At 42.8% G+C, this 16,093-nt stretch overlaps 2 long non-coding RNA genes across 2 annotated transcripts in view; one reads left to right on the top strand and one right to left on the bottom strand.

Moving 5' to 3' along the window:
• LOC109955711 (uncharacterized) overlaps positions 1-7,425 on the top strand; it is an 88,903-nt gene extending 81,478 nt beyond the window's left edge. The window contains exons 2-4 of the long non-coding RNA XR_002274304.1: positions 3,702-3,866; positions 4,051-4,304; positions 4,456-7,425. This is a non-coding gene — a long non-coding RNA (uncharacterized LOC109955711). The remainder of the gene's footprint in view (positions 1-3,701; positions 3,867-4,050; positions 4,305-4,455) is intronic.
• Positions 7,426-9,171: 1,746 nt separating this feature from the next.
• Positions 9,172-16,093, bottom strand: part of LOC109955712 (uncharacterized) — a 33,121-nt gene continuing 26,199 nt past the window's right edge. The window contains exon 4 of the long non-coding RNA XR_002274305.1: positions 9,172-10,279. This is a non-coding gene — a long non-coding RNA (uncharacterized LOC109955712). The remainder of the gene's footprint in view (positions 10,280-16,093) is intronic.

Genomic DNA, 16,093 nt, shown 5'->3' with positions numbered 1-16,093 from the left:
TTTTTTTTTACCTTTCTTCCCAAACAGTCCATTCCCACCTCAGGAATAACTTCAGCAGAGGAAGTGAACATTTCAAAGAGAGAGTTTATGATAAGAACATCACCTGGTCAAACCTGGTTTGGAAATTCCAGCTGAGGGTTAGCAAAGGTGACTCACTGTTACCGTCAAGGTCTTGCCTGTAGTACAAGAATGTGGCAGTACCCCAGTATTGTGGATCGGGGGGGCCCCAGTATGAGTCTGTCTAGGTGCAACTGTCACTACTGTCACTCTAAATACTAGAAAATCCTAAGAGAATCATAGATGTGTGTGTTCAGCTAGGGTCACATCAACAATAGATACTTTGAAAAGATGACTGTTGGGAAACAGGGAAATTAAACAGGCAGCATTATACTGAAATGACCTGGTAATAATTTCAATTGCTGCCTGCAGACTACAGTGCAATTTGATGAATACAGGGTGGTGCAGCGTGTTCTTCATGAAGAATAATCGGAATCGAATATCAATTTTCAAACATTTATTATCATAACTAAACAGACCATCGAATAAAGCAATTTACAGAGCTCTGGGTTCCATCTCTATCTGAAGCCCTAACCTCAACAGCACAACCGTTCAATTCGTCTTCAGGACGAGAAGGAACGCCTACCCTCCTGAAACCCAGTTACTTATACAATTTGAAATGTGCAATTGTAGGCTGGTCTGGTCCTCTCGGGTTGCTCCATTGGTCCATCTATCCATCCGTCCCCCTTCTGCATCCTTCCTGCTCCAATGGGAAAAGCAGCTTCCTAAAGAGGGAGGAAATCCTACTCTGTCTAAATTCCTACACTCACCTCTTTGTTTCCAACTAACTAACTACACTCTATAAAACATGGCTTTCCATTTGGCTACTTAAACTATCTTGCCTGTGTGTGTCTGTATATGGCCCTGTCTTTTGAAGTGGCTCCTCTTCCGGGCTTTCAGATCTAATCTCTGTTTCAACTATCCTAGAAACCCCAATAAACCTTAGCTCCCCCATCCCATCAGCCAGGTGGTGGTCATAAAACAACTGTGGACCCTCTTTGCTAGGCTGTAAATCTAATGAGTTTTCAGTGTTTTAGTGAATCAGTCTCCCTTGATGTTAAACAGTACCCCAGTTGGCTAACACAGTAAATACTGGCCAAGAATTCAGTGAACACATAGAATGATATACTCAACTAACTATGTTAACATAATTGTAACATACAAGTAAGCAAACTTATGCATGCTCTAAACTAAATCCTAATTATTCATTTTCTTAATATGATAGAATAATCATAGGCACACACAGTAAACAAACAAGTTAACTAATCAACAAACATAGTATCAATCTTCTACTAACTAAATCCTTAATTCAGTCTAATATTAAAACTAATCCTAATGTATTACTTTGTTAACAATTTTACTCAACAGTGGGTATATATACTGCAGGGGGTAGATGCTTGGTCTTCAGCAGGCGGAACGCAGCACATCAGATGACTAACTCGGCTGGTTTGGTATATTCCACCTCTTCACCCTGAAAAGCTCTTTGGTTGCTTTGGCTGTATGTTTAAGGTTCTTGTCCCGCTGAATGATGTAGTGCTGTACAGTGAGTTCTGATGCATTCGGATGAATCTGAGCACATGCAGTGCTCTTCTATATACCTCTGCCTTCATCCTGTTGCTTCCATCTGCAGCTAAATCATCAATAAATGCCAGTGTTCCAGTTGCCATAATGGCCATAACAGAAGCACCGCCGTGTTTGACCGATGAGCTGTTCCTTTCTTTCTCCACACTTTCCTCAGCTTATCACTTTGGTCGGGGTTTTGTTTCATCAGCTCATAGAACTGTCTTTTTGTGTTTTTGAGGCTTACCATCCTCTGAGCTTCTGGTAATGAAGTATTTTTTGTCACTGATGTCTACAACTGCCTGTGCTTCCATAATTTTACAGGCACCCTTTCAAATTATAAACGGCTGTATACATTTCAAATAATATCTGATAGATATTAAACTTACAGCTGTCTTAATGATTTAATTCCCCTTGTGGGTATGAAGTTGTTCATAACAGGTCACTGTGGTAAGGGTACACCTCACCGCCGAGCATCCGCTGCAGCTTGAACAGCTTCAGGATAAAGGAATTAAGCAGCCTGTGCTGTCTCCAAACCTCCTCAGTGGTGTGCCACATACAGTGTCAGGGCCACATACTGGTTCTTTACACAACATGACCCACTGCGCTGCCGCTGCATAATACCTCCTTGACACCATCTGGGCAAGACACCATTGCTGCTTACATCTTCTGACTCATAAAAGACATGTCTCTGAAGCTGCACTGCATGTTAACGCCGCAGAGTGTCAGGAGCATCACGACCTGACATTGCCTTGGAAATAAATAAATAAAAATAGGACTTTGAATGCACAGCAGTACTTTGAGAGCCAGACTGTCTGTCTAGAGATATGCTGGGATGGATGGAGGAAAAAAAGCTGTGTTTATCTCAGTGTTGTACTCTATGACACATAAATAATGATGTGTTGTTATCAGCATGAGGCCAAAAAAGGCCCCTGTTTTTTCCAAGCCTTACAATTTATTGTCCCTGTCATGTGCTACAATGAGTGGAATTACAAAATCAAGCTGCTCTCATTTCTACAACCACTGTCTCTGGGAGCAAATGGGCTACCTACAGTTTGAGGCATGAGGTGGAACTTACAGTATGGTATTGCACACTAAAGTTTTGTTTTTAGGCAACAGGCTAATGTAACTAAAATACTACTGAAAGATGTGTAACTAGTATTGCAAGCAGATCCATCTCTGTGAAGTGCTTGAGAAAGCCTGACAGTAATTATGTGTTCATTTGACCCAAAAAAAACAACTTTCAATCAAATGCGCTAGTGATTTGTGGTCAACTGTTGTAAAAGTATGGGCAGGAGAGTTTAATTCCAGAGACAGAGATTTGCCATTGCTGGCAGGCTGTTTTGTTTGTGCTTTACCAATATATTTGCAGCATTTCATCAGCATATGCACCTTTATGATCAATAACAAAATTGTTATTTCTGTGTCTGGCATTTTTGGCTGAAGAGAGCACATGTAATTAAACAGACTGAATCTTGTCCAATACTGGGCAGTAAAAGCTCTCAGTAAATGACAGAACAAAAGGAAAAGACATTGTGTTGCACAAAGTGTTGTCACTGAGGCTTCCAAGTGTCTGCTCCCGTTAGTGACAGATTAATACCATTCTCCAAAAAAAAGACAGTAAATTAAATGTTCAAACAAACAGTAGAATGAAGTCAGTGACATCACTTCAGTGCATTCCCTGCTGCTCTCTGGCATGCCAAAGTTTATTTCTGTAAATGGATGCTCATAGCTAAGTGTGCTGCTGCCCATGGGGTGTATTCACAGTGTCAGAGATTGTTTGTACTGTAATAAATAATGCGACTTAGTACTCAACTGTTTGGTAGCAGCCTGTGCTCAGTGTTCACATAACAGCTACAAATCCACACTGTCCAGTACAAAACCAGGGCTGTGAGTACAAATGCATTTGTTAGTTGCACCCTGCGTATACCAGTCTTTTTTTGCAGTGTTCTCGTGGGTGGGAGTAAAATATAATCCACACATGTATCAGCCAATCACATCGCCATCTGTGTTGTGGATATATTAAAAAGCACATAAAAAGATAAGAGATGTGAGCATTTTAAAGAAACACTACTGTGATGCAGAAAGTGGATCTGGCTACTTGGCCCAGAGGATGAAGACCGTCCAGCACTGCCGCTCAGTCCTGGACATCCACCACCTATCAGCACAGTCCAAACAGCGACTGACTGACAAGCCACTGTGATGTGTCAGGTGTCGAGAAGATGAGAGCAACATTTCCCCCTGGCTGGGTAAAGAACACTAATTAAACATAGGTATATGTTTAATTAGCTTTTTTAAGAGAGTGAACAATTACTCAAGGTCTACACTTTCAGTTGCACGAACAGAGAGCTAGTTCAATTGTGTATGGCTGGGGACTGCAAGGACTTTTGATGTTTCTGCTGTAGACTGACCAAGACTTCATTACATTTGAAGGTTTTCCTTACTTCAAACCTACCATGCTGGCAGACCGCCTGTTGAAGGCTTCTTGTCTATGGAGCAAAACCCAGATGAGTCTTCTTTTAAAAACATCTAGTTTCCTTACAAGTTTTTGACATCATAGAGATTTATGTCAAGCTATTTTCAGATGTAAGAGTTTCTAATTATGTTTATACTTTGGCCCTAGACTGGGACAGAGACCTCTCAGGCATTCTACTGTTAGCTCGTCTCACAAGGCCACAAGACGACGGGTAAAATGAAGCTGTTTTTAGTGACAGTTTATGCAGTTGGTCACTGCCACTTCTTGTGTTGCAGTACCTTTATTTTTAGTAGCTTAGCTGACCATTAAAACGTAAGCGGCCGTACATTCCAGTGTTTTTTCATGGCTCTGTTTTTTTGCAGGTCGGAGTCGGTGTTCTTTCCTGGGAGTTTGGAAACAGGACAGCTCTTCCTCCCATGTGTCCATGTTCTATGTCATCACTGACCACAAGGTGCAGCGATCGATGAGCTCATTAAGGCACACTTCATCTTCTACACGTTCATCCACACCACGGTGTTCAACATGGGCATCGGAGGTGCTAAAGAAACGCCGAGTCAAGCTCAGAGTGCGACTGTTGCGCACTGCCACCTGAGCTGCTAAACACCATTAGGTGCAACTATGTTGATTTGAAACACCTCTGTCATTCATTCATCCCAAAAGTGGGAAATAGTTGAACCTGTAGAATATGTTGTTGAGCTGTGATTTGATGTGTGCAGAGAAGAAACAATAGTCTAGAGTCAGATCTATCCACTGACTTTTTTAACGATGAGACAGCAAATCCCACAGGTTCAAAGCAGAAGATATTCAGACTTGATTGTATTTATTTTGTATTGAGGAGCCTGCCCTGTCTTGTAAGACATGCTCTTTATGTTTGGTGGTGTACTGGAAAGAACCAAGTGGTTATTGGAATATGCTCCTCCTTTTCATTCACACAGTGAATATGGTGTTTTCACAGTGGTGTATTATTTGAACTATTTGATTAATGATCACCACAAGCTGTTCAAATCTGTTTCCTCAAAGAAAATTTATTCCTAAGCATCATTTTATGAGACATTACCCCCAGTGTAGTTGTAAAATTCATCTACTCCATCACGTATGGTGCATGAAGACCAAACATCTTTTGTTAAACGTGTTAATTTTAAAAATATAACTGATCAAAGGCAGTGAAATACCTGGAAAAAGGAGGCTTTTAGACTGTTCTGTTTTGCCAACATGAAGTAAATCACATTGCATTTCAGTAAATAAACAAAAGGAGTACTACAGGTAATTTTGCCTGTTCAGATGAGATAATGTGCTAATTTAGGGCGTAGTCATGTGGAACAAGCCAAAAGCCTCAGCAAAGTCCAAGATTTTCACACTTTGATTTTTTTTTCTTTTGTACTTCTTACATTTGTTGATAGTCTTCATGAACTGATTATTATTAAACTACAAAAGTAACATTACTGCCTTTGACAGGACTGTTTGGCCGTGCTGCTGTTTTGCACACACACTCAATATGATTATAAAGCACAAGAGGTCAGTAAAGTCATTTTACAAATGAATGATGAGAGAAGTCAAACCAGTGACTGAACAAAATACTACAAGGCATTAAATCATAAAGGCTAATTTATTTAACAATAATCACCATCAATAATCAGTTCATGAGAAACGTACAAAAACCTGATTGGACATCGACAACCCAATTAAACTGGGGAGCTGATTTTGCATCCCTGAAATTGATAGATTATACACACACACACAAACACACACACACAGTAGGTAGGTTTTAGAGGGTGTAGGCTATAAGGAGCAAGAAGAAGCCCTCACAATATGCACCTGTAATGATCAAGTAAAAGTAACTTGATCACTGCAGTTACATGTAGCAATGACGAAAATGATGAAAAACTACATAAATGCATAAATCAGCTATTTTAAAACAAGCATACCTTGACAAAGTCAGAGATGAGGGCATTCATTGTTGGTGCTGAAGGGATGAGTTTGATCTGTCAAGCACATAGACCTCACCCACTGTGGAGAAGAAGCAAAGTGTCAGTGAGAGAAAACTTTCCATGTCATAAAATCAAAGATTAAATCAGTGGCCAGTCTGCACTTGTGCTGGTCAAGCAGCCACATTGGAACCTAAAGTATACGGGTTTAAATACTTTATTTTTTTAGCTACAATGACAAAAACAGTACCTCTCTGGTGGCTTGGCTAACTTCATCTAGCCAAAGTTATACGGGACAAAGTGAAGCAGCAGCTGCTTTTGGGAGCTCGTCCACACCGATATTAAAACATGATTAATGAAAACACTTCGTGAAAGAATAAATGACTCACAAAACAACATTAAACCTGTCCCACATAAACTTTCGCAGCAAACAACCGGCAGCGTCGCTCCCCTGTTGTGATGTGGCAGCACCATGCCATTAACAAAACAAAATTATAGATTTGAAGTGACACCATCTTTAAAATCTTGACAGTCAGACGTCACTCGCTTAGTGACCAATGGCCAACAAGCCCGGCCCCACGTGACTGTACCCAAGCATAGGTGAATTAATCACGTGTTAACCCGCTCATTTAATGCGTGGGCCTGTGAAACAGCAAAGGCAAAGAAAGCAAGGGTCATAACTGTCAGTCTTCAAAAGAAAGAGAAATGAGAGAACATCATAGGAAAGAAAAAGACATTACTTGAACAATGACATTTGGTCATACTGGTTTGAATAGTACACTGAAGTTGATAAAGGAGTATAATACTGGTCACTACTGTGAGCTTTGGGGGCTACAGGAAACACTACAGTCTTGTTTTTCCTTCCAAGATTCAGGTGGGAGAGGGAGTCATTGAAAAGTACAATTTAAAGTAATGCCATAGGATTTAATTTAAGAGATGTTGCCAGGCAGTTCAGGGGATGTAGGGTTCAGAGCAATCTTTAGGTTTTTAGAACAGAGTAAACTAATAAAGATTAGGTAGAGTGAGGTGTTTTCATTATAGTTGCAAATATAGGAGCCAATGTGATCCACAGGTCCAGTCTAGCTGGTGAAAATGCATGTAAAGTTGCTCACTAACCACCATTAAACAGCAGAAGTTGAGCCCAAGGCGACTGCTAAATCTCAGACTTTTCACACTTCGTTTTTGTCCGTCAGTTCTTACATCTGCTGATCATCTTATCTGCCTTTACTATGTTCTTGATTAAACAGCCTCACTGATAAAGGTTTTTGAAAGTTTTCCATGATCTGATAATTGATGATTATTAAATAAATAAAACTTTGTGATTTAATGGTTTTACAGCAACATCTTCAATCAATGTTTGGTTTTATTTTTCTCTTTTCAGCTTTCATTGTAGGCCATGTTTTGTCCATGTTTTAAGATAAAAGGAGAAACAATGACAAACCTTTTCTCAGACTTTTGAGTATACAGTGCCTTGCGAAAGTATTCGGCCCCCTTGAACTTTGCGACCTTTTGCCACATTTCAGGCTTCAAACATAAAGATATAAAACTGTAATTTTTTGTGAAGAATCAACAACAAGTGGGACACAATCATGAAGTGGAACGAAATTTATTGGATATTTCAAACTTTTTTAACAAATAAAAAACTGAAAAATTGGCCGTGCAAAATTATTCAGCCCCCTTAAGTTAATACTTGGTAGCGCCACCTTTTGCTGCGATTACAGCTGTAAGTCACTTGGGGTATGTCTCTATCAGTTTTGCACATCGAGAGACTGAAATTTTTGCCCATGCCTCCTTGCAAAACAGCTCGAGCTCAGTGAGGTTGGATGGAGAGCATTTGTGAACAGCAGTTTTCAGTTCTTTCCACAGATTCTCGATTGGATTCAGGTCTGGACTTTGACTTGGCCATTCTAACACCTGGATATGTTTATTTGTGAACCATTCCATTGTAGATTTTGCTTTATGTTTTGGATCATTGTCTTGTTGGAAGACAAATCTCCATCCCAGTCTCAGGTCTTTTGCAGACTCCATCAGGTTTCCTTCCAGAATGGTCCTGTATTTGGCTCCATCCATCTTCCCATCAATTTTAACCATCTTCCCTGTCCCTGCTGAAGAAAAGCAGGCCCAAACCAGGATGCTGCCACCACCATGTTTGACAATGGGGATGGTGTGTTCAGGGTGATGAGCTGTGTTGCTTTTACGCCAAACATAACGTTTTGCATTGTTGCCAAAAAGTTCGATTTTGGTTTCATCTGACCAGAGCACCTTCTTCCACATGTTTGGTGCGTCTCCCAGGTGGCTTGTGGCAAACTTTAAACAACACTTTTTATGGATATCTTTAAGAAATGGCTTTCTTCTTGCCACTCTTCCATAAAGGCCAGATTTGTGCAGTATACGACTGATTGTTGTCCTATGGACAGAGTCTCCCACCTCAGCTGTAGATCTCTGCAGTTCATCCAGAGTGATCATGGGCCTCTTGGCTGCATCTCTGATCAGTCTTCTCCTTGTATGAGCTGAAAGTTTAGAGGGACGGCCAGGTCTTGGTAGATTTGCAGTGGTCTGATACTCCTTCCATTTCAATATTATCACTTGCACAGTGCTCCTTGGGATGTTTAAAGCTTGGGAAATCTTTTTGTATCCAAATCCGGCTTTAAACTTCTCCACAACAGTATCTCGGACCTGCCTGGTGTGTTCCTTGTTCTTCATGATGCTCTCTGCGCTTTAAACAGACCTCTGAGACTATCACAGTGCAGGTGCATTTATACGGAGACTTGATTACACACAGGTGGATTCTATTTATCATCATTAGTCATTTAGGTCAACATTGGATCATTCAGAGATCCTCACTGAACTTCTGGAGAGAGTTTGCTGCACTGAAAGTAAAGGGGCTGAATAATTTTGCACGCCCAATTTTTCAGTTTTTTATTTGTTAAAAAAGTTTGAAATATCCAATAAATTTCGTTCCACTTCATGATTGTGTCCCACTTGTTGTTGATTCTTCACAAAAAATTACAGTTTTATATCTTTATGTTTGAAGCCTGAAATGTGGCAAAAGGTCGCAAAGTTCAAGGGGGCCGAATACTTTCGCAAGGCACTGTATCTGTGCAAAGCAGGGCACGGCCAAATTGTTAGAAATGCTCACACACGGGAGGGTGAGTGAACGAAAAACAAGAGAATGGACCCAGATGGCTGACTTCAGTGCAAGCAAAATTTATTGGTGCTATACAGACTATCTACAGGTGAGGTGAGAAACAGGCTAAACAGAAATAATGGGAAAGAGGAACCGGGTGCTGATCAGCTAGCAATAACTGTCCAGGGAAGGCATAGGTGAAGTTGGCCTAGCTGTGGATGCTAAGGTCACTCCTGGGCTAGTCAGTGGAGGTGGAAACGGCTGAGGAGACAGAGTAAAGACGTGTGGTGAGCAGATGGAGTCGACTGTGTACCGACCTGGCTGGTGGAGACTGGGAGAGTGGTGAGGAGTAATGGTCCAGAGGTAACTGTCCCTGGAGAAGGTAGAGAGGAGGAACAAAACGGGAATAAACATATATATGTATGTATATGCACTGGTTGTTGGCCTGAGAGCAGCTGGCGTTGATTAAGGAAACAAGTGGCAGGTGTGCAAGGTGGTGTGATCAGGAACCGAGAAACAAAGAGAGGGAGGTGAGAGAGGCAGGTGCCCCCGAGCAAGCCTGACACACACAGTCCAAAGGCAGAATCACATGGGACGCTCCTTTTGTTTATCATCATCATCATCAATAATTGGTTCATGAAAAACCTCCACAAACCTTCATTGTCATGTAAAAGACAAGACAGTAAAGATACGTGTGAATAAGCACATATGCTGGCATATGTTAAAACATGATGATCCTGGGTGGGTATTGGAGAGTCTATGAGACCCCCTCACCTTCTTTCAGTGTCCACACTGTCAATAACATAAAACACTGTCCCTGTGGAAAGAAGGTGTTTCTTTCTTGAAACCCAAATAAGTGCAAAATGATAAAGAACATTCCAGTTGTCCACATTTCCAGATATGAACCATGGTGAAACCTCAAATGCTGACACAGCACTGCAGACCTTTTGTAGTGCACCTTACACATAAAACAAATCAACATATGTGCATCCAGTGTCAGTGTGCAACATTCTTGCTCTGAGCTCCTTGATTCAGGAACTTTTCTTGGCACTTCTCACACCCACGTTTAACACTATGGTTTGGATGATGTGTCTTGAAGTGTTCATGCAACGCTGCCAGGGGATAGGCTCCATTCTGCAACAGAACATACAGAGGAACCATGAGAAAAAACCGGAATGTAGCACCGCTTACATTTTAATGGCCGACTGAGTTGCTAAAAACAAATGTCAGAATAACTGTCCCTGTACTGTAAGAGTATAGCAAAGAGTACTGCTTGAATTCTTTCCCTCCAGTATCAGTACTGGAGGTGAGGACTCTACTTTTCTACAGGCAGGTTCTCCACAGAGCTGTGTGCACAGACTGTCTCTGTAAGTAGAAAGCTACCAGTTTATTAGGTACACATTCCAATAACTAGCAGTGTAACACAACAGCTTTGCAATAAGGAAGATCAGGTGGCACTCTGAACACATCTGCCACAACTGAAGTGGAATGATGAATTTTCTTTCTGTTCAGATTTAACTGACTGTTTTTCATGCTTCACACGTCATGAAGAACCAGTGTTTCAACAAGATATGAAGACCAGAGCTCAGACATTTGTGAGTAAAGGGTGTACAAAGCAGGTGATGCACATTGTGACATTTGTATCTGAATTAATTGGACAGCACCATCTTTAGTGAAGTCTCAGCAGACCTCCACAACTTTAAATATCACACATCTACTGAACACTTCAATATGACTCAACAAAGTCAGTTCTTATCCGGTATCAGCACTAAAAAAATACTTTTCCCTGTCATTCACTGGTTTCAACTATTAGCAGGTTGATTTCATCAGTGGGGGCTAATGCCACATGTTTGTATCTTTCAAAATAAAAGTTTATGCCCTCCCCTCAAGCGGATACTGGATTTTGTGTCATCTTCTTGTCGGAGTGTGATAAAAGGCCCTGTGTGTTCACAGGTACTACTTACATCTGGATTCTATTACATTCTGCTGTCCTCAGGGTGTCAGGCCTGCTGTGCTGCCTCTGAACAGATCACTCAGTCAGTCAACAAGCTGACAGCATTCTCTGCCCCCACCAAATGTTACTGTCTACCCCCTGCATCTATGCAGCACGGGATACATACAGGATCGCTAATAAGGGAGCAGAAAGCCTCTCTTCATACGTATATCAGGGCTGGGCAAGTCCGGTCCTCGAGGGCCGCTGCCCTGCTTGTTTTCCAACTACCCCTTCTAATTGAGTGAACACACCTGATCCAGGTAATCAACAGGGTTTGAAGGCAGGGATAGTTGAAAAAAAAGCAGTAGCTGTCAAGGACCAGACTTGCCCACCCTGATGCTTTCCACAGGCTTTCACAGCCTGGCTGCTAGGATCTGCACCCTTTCAGCTACAAGAGCATTAGCTGGGTTAACAATCGATTTTGGGTTGGTCAAGGGTTTACTGTCATATGCACAGTGAGGAAACGTGTTTCCCTGTACAATGAAATTCTTACTTTGCCATCCACACGAATGCCACACAATATAAGTGAAATATAGCGCAGATACATAGGTAACACAAAATCTAAATCTCAAAATCTAAGGCACTGTAAAACAGCCGATGAAAGAAGCATAATGAAAAATACAGGAATATAAATATAAAATATACAACATAAAACAGCCAATGAGAGTTCAACCTTACTTGCAGTTGTTTTGTAATTTTGCAAAACATTTCCATTTATCATTTAGTTGTCAACTATTTTCTTTTGGCATTACCCTGCCTTCTTCTGGGAAGGCTTTCTACTACAGTCTGGAGCCTAGCTGGGGCCATTTGTACCCATTCAGCCACAAGAACATTGAAGGCAATTAAACTTGTGCAGTGGACACCAGTTCATTTGTGAAAGTAACATAATGCCTTTGAACCAACTGTCTTTTTACCAGTTTTGGGGGGAAATGTACATCAATCATGTGCATGGAAACATTCACTGTGTGTGATGAGGAAGGAGCGAAAGAAGTAATAGAGGGAATAACAGTATACACAAATGCATGTGGACATTTGATACAGAATGTGTCAAAAGATGGCCATTAAATATGCCACAACAATAGGCCCCAGTCTTCTAGTTTCAAGCTCTACACAAGATTTTGGCTGCAGTTTCCATTCAGTTGTCACTTCTTTTCTTCTGACCAAACACGGCACTGAAATGCCAAAACACAAAATGACTCACGACTTGTGTACTCCAGATCTGGACAGGGCTGCTTTGACAGCGAGCAGGCCTTGTCAACCATTTACTACAAAATCCAATCTAGAAATGTCTCAGGAAATTATCATATATAACTTTATGTCAGAAACAATAATGAAATACTGTATTATGCTAAATTCTTCCCCCATTTTTCCATTTGAGTAGAAACATAGATTTTGTTGGGAAACACACTATGTGGCCATAAGTATGTGGACAGTTGAACATGTCATTTTTTTAAAGTGCTTTTAAAAACTCTGTATCTACCTATTGCTCTTGTATATGTCTGTCTGTGTGTGTGTGTGTGTGTGTGTGTGTGTGTGCACCTTGTTATCTGTTTGCCTCTGTCTTTCTCCTTCTTCTTCTTGCTCTCAATGCTCAAGGTGAGTTCAGCCCTTCATAGCCCAGTGGGCTGCTAAAAGTTCCTAGCCATTAGGATGTCTAGCTGTGCATATACATTGTCAGCAACACACACACACACACACACACACACACACACTCACAGAGGCAGAAAAGAAAAGGGAAAGCGAGGCAAGTGCCAGGCGTAGTGCAGACAGGCTAGCCAAGGTTTTCTGGTACATGGGTCTCATCCTGCAACACATCACTCTCAATTGTGGTTAAAGCTGCTGTGATCAAAGGCTCCCCGACACTCCTCTGTTGCTTCGGCACCCAAAGGCAAAAGAGGGGTAGAGAAAGGAGCAAGAAGTGAAAGAGAGATAACAAGAAGGAGGGGAAAAGGACAGAGGAGGATGTGGGGTGAGAGCGGAACAATATAGAAGGAAAGTAGGCAACAGGAGGATGAGGGGGAGGAAATGAGGAGAGGAGCGAGAAGTGTCGTCGGCGGAGGAGGAGAGACGTGACGGAGGCGACAAGAAGGCAGTGGGTGAATAAGGAAGGAGGCGGAAATGTCTGCGTGGTGTGTGTAGGGGTTGAGTTAAAAATGAGGAGGAAAAAAGGAAGGTGAAAAGAGAGGTGGAGGAGTGTGTGTGTGTGTGTGTGAGAGAGAGAGAGAGGAGGGGTGTTTGATGAAGCAGAGATATGTTGAAGGGAACATCAGTGCTGGTGCCCCATCCGCTGTTATTTCTGCTCCACTCTCCTGTCATTAGCCTGCATCACTGCTGCGGCAATTATCTTCACAACAGTGTGTGTGTGCTTGTGTGGGGGCGTGTGTGTGTAAATTAATTAGGAGTGAGAAAATGAGGGATAGAGGGAAGGAGAAAAGGGAAGAGTGATCATTCTCCTCATCAAGCACTGACAAAATGCAGGCGACACACACAAAGCCCCTGTGGAGATGTGTTTCTATGTATGTTCAATTCAATCAAGCTGCTAATTTGATGTGTTCATTTACTACGTGCTTCTCTGTTTTGTGTGTGTTTCTCTCTCCAGCTCAGTGCCTCATGCTGGAATCAGTCACGCAATCATATGTGCGAGTAGGTGTGTTTCTCACTTCATATGTGACTTTTTGTGACTCAGTCTGAATGTGTGTGTGTGTGTGTGTGTGTGTGTGTGTGTGTGTGCCAGACCTAGTCAAGAAGCGACCTTGAGTCTGTGCTCATTCCTCTTACTTTCTCTGCATGTAGCTACACTCCTTTCCTTGCATCCTGTATTTCTTCTTCTCTCACTATGCAATAATGGTGTGTGTGTGTGTGTGTGTGTGTGTGTGTTTGCCAGTGTGTCCCCCATCAGTGTAAGTGTGTGTTAAGGAAATGGTACACTAAGCCGAGCAGTTTTGTTGCTCCAGTGTGGCCCGGTGATTCACCTTCTAGATTTCCACCTGGTTGCTGGAGCGATGCGCTGATACAACCTGACACCTGTCTGCTTGGATGGCCAGCAACAGGCCTCACACACACACACACACACACACACACACACTCACCCACACACTATGCATAAACCCACATCTATGCTAGAGCCCTCATTTACACACATACTCAGGAAGGTGCATTCATGCTCCTGCAAAAGTTTGAGGATAAAGTGACATAAATGTACGCGCACAAGGAAATACACATGCACACAGAGAGAAGACACACATTCCTTTGCTTCCTTTCTTATCTATAACTTCACAATGTGAACAAAATCCTGACATTATTGCGTTTACAGTGTCTTGAAAGCTGACAAGTCCCTCCTGTGTTGTGTAAACAAGTTGCACCGTGATGTGTGTAAATATGCCAGAGTTTATCTAGTGCTGTTTTCTAGGCAACCAGGCACAGTGATTCGCAGCCAGCCAAGTGCATTCATGCAATGCTGCACTGCATACTATAAAAAGGTGTTTGAATTATGTATATGTAGATACGCCTGCCAAGCCAAACCGAGAAGTCATCTTTGTGAAGTTTATTGTGTTTAAAATACCTTGGGGTACTGAGTATGATTCTGAATTACAACCTATGTTTTCGTGAAAAAATATTACTACCACCGTCTGTCAGGTTTGCCCGGCTGCGCCTGCCTTCTCACTCCCCTCACTCTGTTTTTGCTCCCTTACCTTGATTACGTTATCCGCCACACCTGCTTCATGTCCCCTGATCACCAACAGCTGCACCTGATTAGTTCTCCCTATTTATTCCCTGCTCTACGTTCACTCCCCTGCCAGTTCTTTCTAGCGTTATCAGGCCCGTTTGTTTCCTGTTCTCATTTGCTGTATAGTATCTTCACGTTTTGTCGCCCTAGTTCTGTTCCAGTCTTTAGCTCCATTGTTTCATTCCTCCTCGCCTTCGCCTCTGTCGCTTCTCCGGACCACGGACCTCCTCTACCCGGCTCCTTCTCCACCACGCAGGTCGATGCACAGTCTCCTACTAACTGTATGTACAAACTCTGTTCTTCCTCAGTACTTTCCACCACGACCAGCCCAGGAGTGAGTCCCAGCGTCCGCAGCCCGGTCTTCTCCTCATCATTCAGCCACTGACTGTATTCACTTCTGCAGCTCGACACCCGGTCCCACTTCTACCTGATTATTCATTTCCTTGTTATATATCACTGTAATTAAACTTAGCACTGCTTGCACTGAAGTCAGCCACCTGGGTCCGTCATATTTTTGTGACTCGCTCACCCAGTTCACCGTCAAACGCTCAACTGGCTCAGGCACTGCAGCAGCAGCTACATGACCTGTCGACGCTCACACAACAAGTAGCACAACTCACCTCCATAATGCTGTCTCAACATAGTCCATCTGCCACCTGTTCCACTAGTCCCCGCCCATGATCCTCCGATACCTGAACCAGACATCTTTGATGGCAATGTGGAGAAATGCCGGGGCTTTCTGCTGCAGTGCCACCGGGTGTTCGAGCATCAACCACGGACATACCGTACTGACAGAGAAAAGATCAGCTATGTCATAAACCGTCTCCGAGGAAAAGCGCTGTCTTGGGCCGAGGCTGCGGACTCCAGTGTTCTACTCATCGGTACCACCATCACGGAATTTTTGGACGACATGAGGTCTGTTTTTTCTCCTTCATCCCACCAGAGCCAAGTGTCTAGGGAGCTCATGACCATCCGTCAGGGGGCTCGGCGGGTCCTGGACTATTCTGTTGACTTTCGGGTCCTTGCTACGGAGGCCGGCTGGGAGGACCGCCCGTTACATGCGGCCTTCTGGCACGGCCTCAATGAGAACATCAAAGCTGAACTGAACATGAAGGACGAGCCCCCTGACCTTAGCTCCCTAGTCGACTTGGCCATCCGGATCGACCATCAACAGGGCTCTTTCTGCAAGGAAAGAGCTGGGCAACAGACGGCCCCCCGGCCCCGTGCC

Source organism: Monopterus albus, unplaced genomic scaffold, assembly GCF_001952655.1.
Source record: "Monopterus albus unplaced genomic scaffold, M_albus_1.0 scaffold16.1, whole genome shotgun sequence".
NCBI classification, from domain to species: domain Eukaryota; kingdom Metazoa; phylum Chordata; class Actinopteri; order Synbranchiformes; family Synbranchidae; genus Monopterus; species Monopterus albus.
The sequence above is the reverse complement of the archived record's forward strand: the minus strand, read 5'-3'. Positions and strand labels throughout refer to the sequence as shown.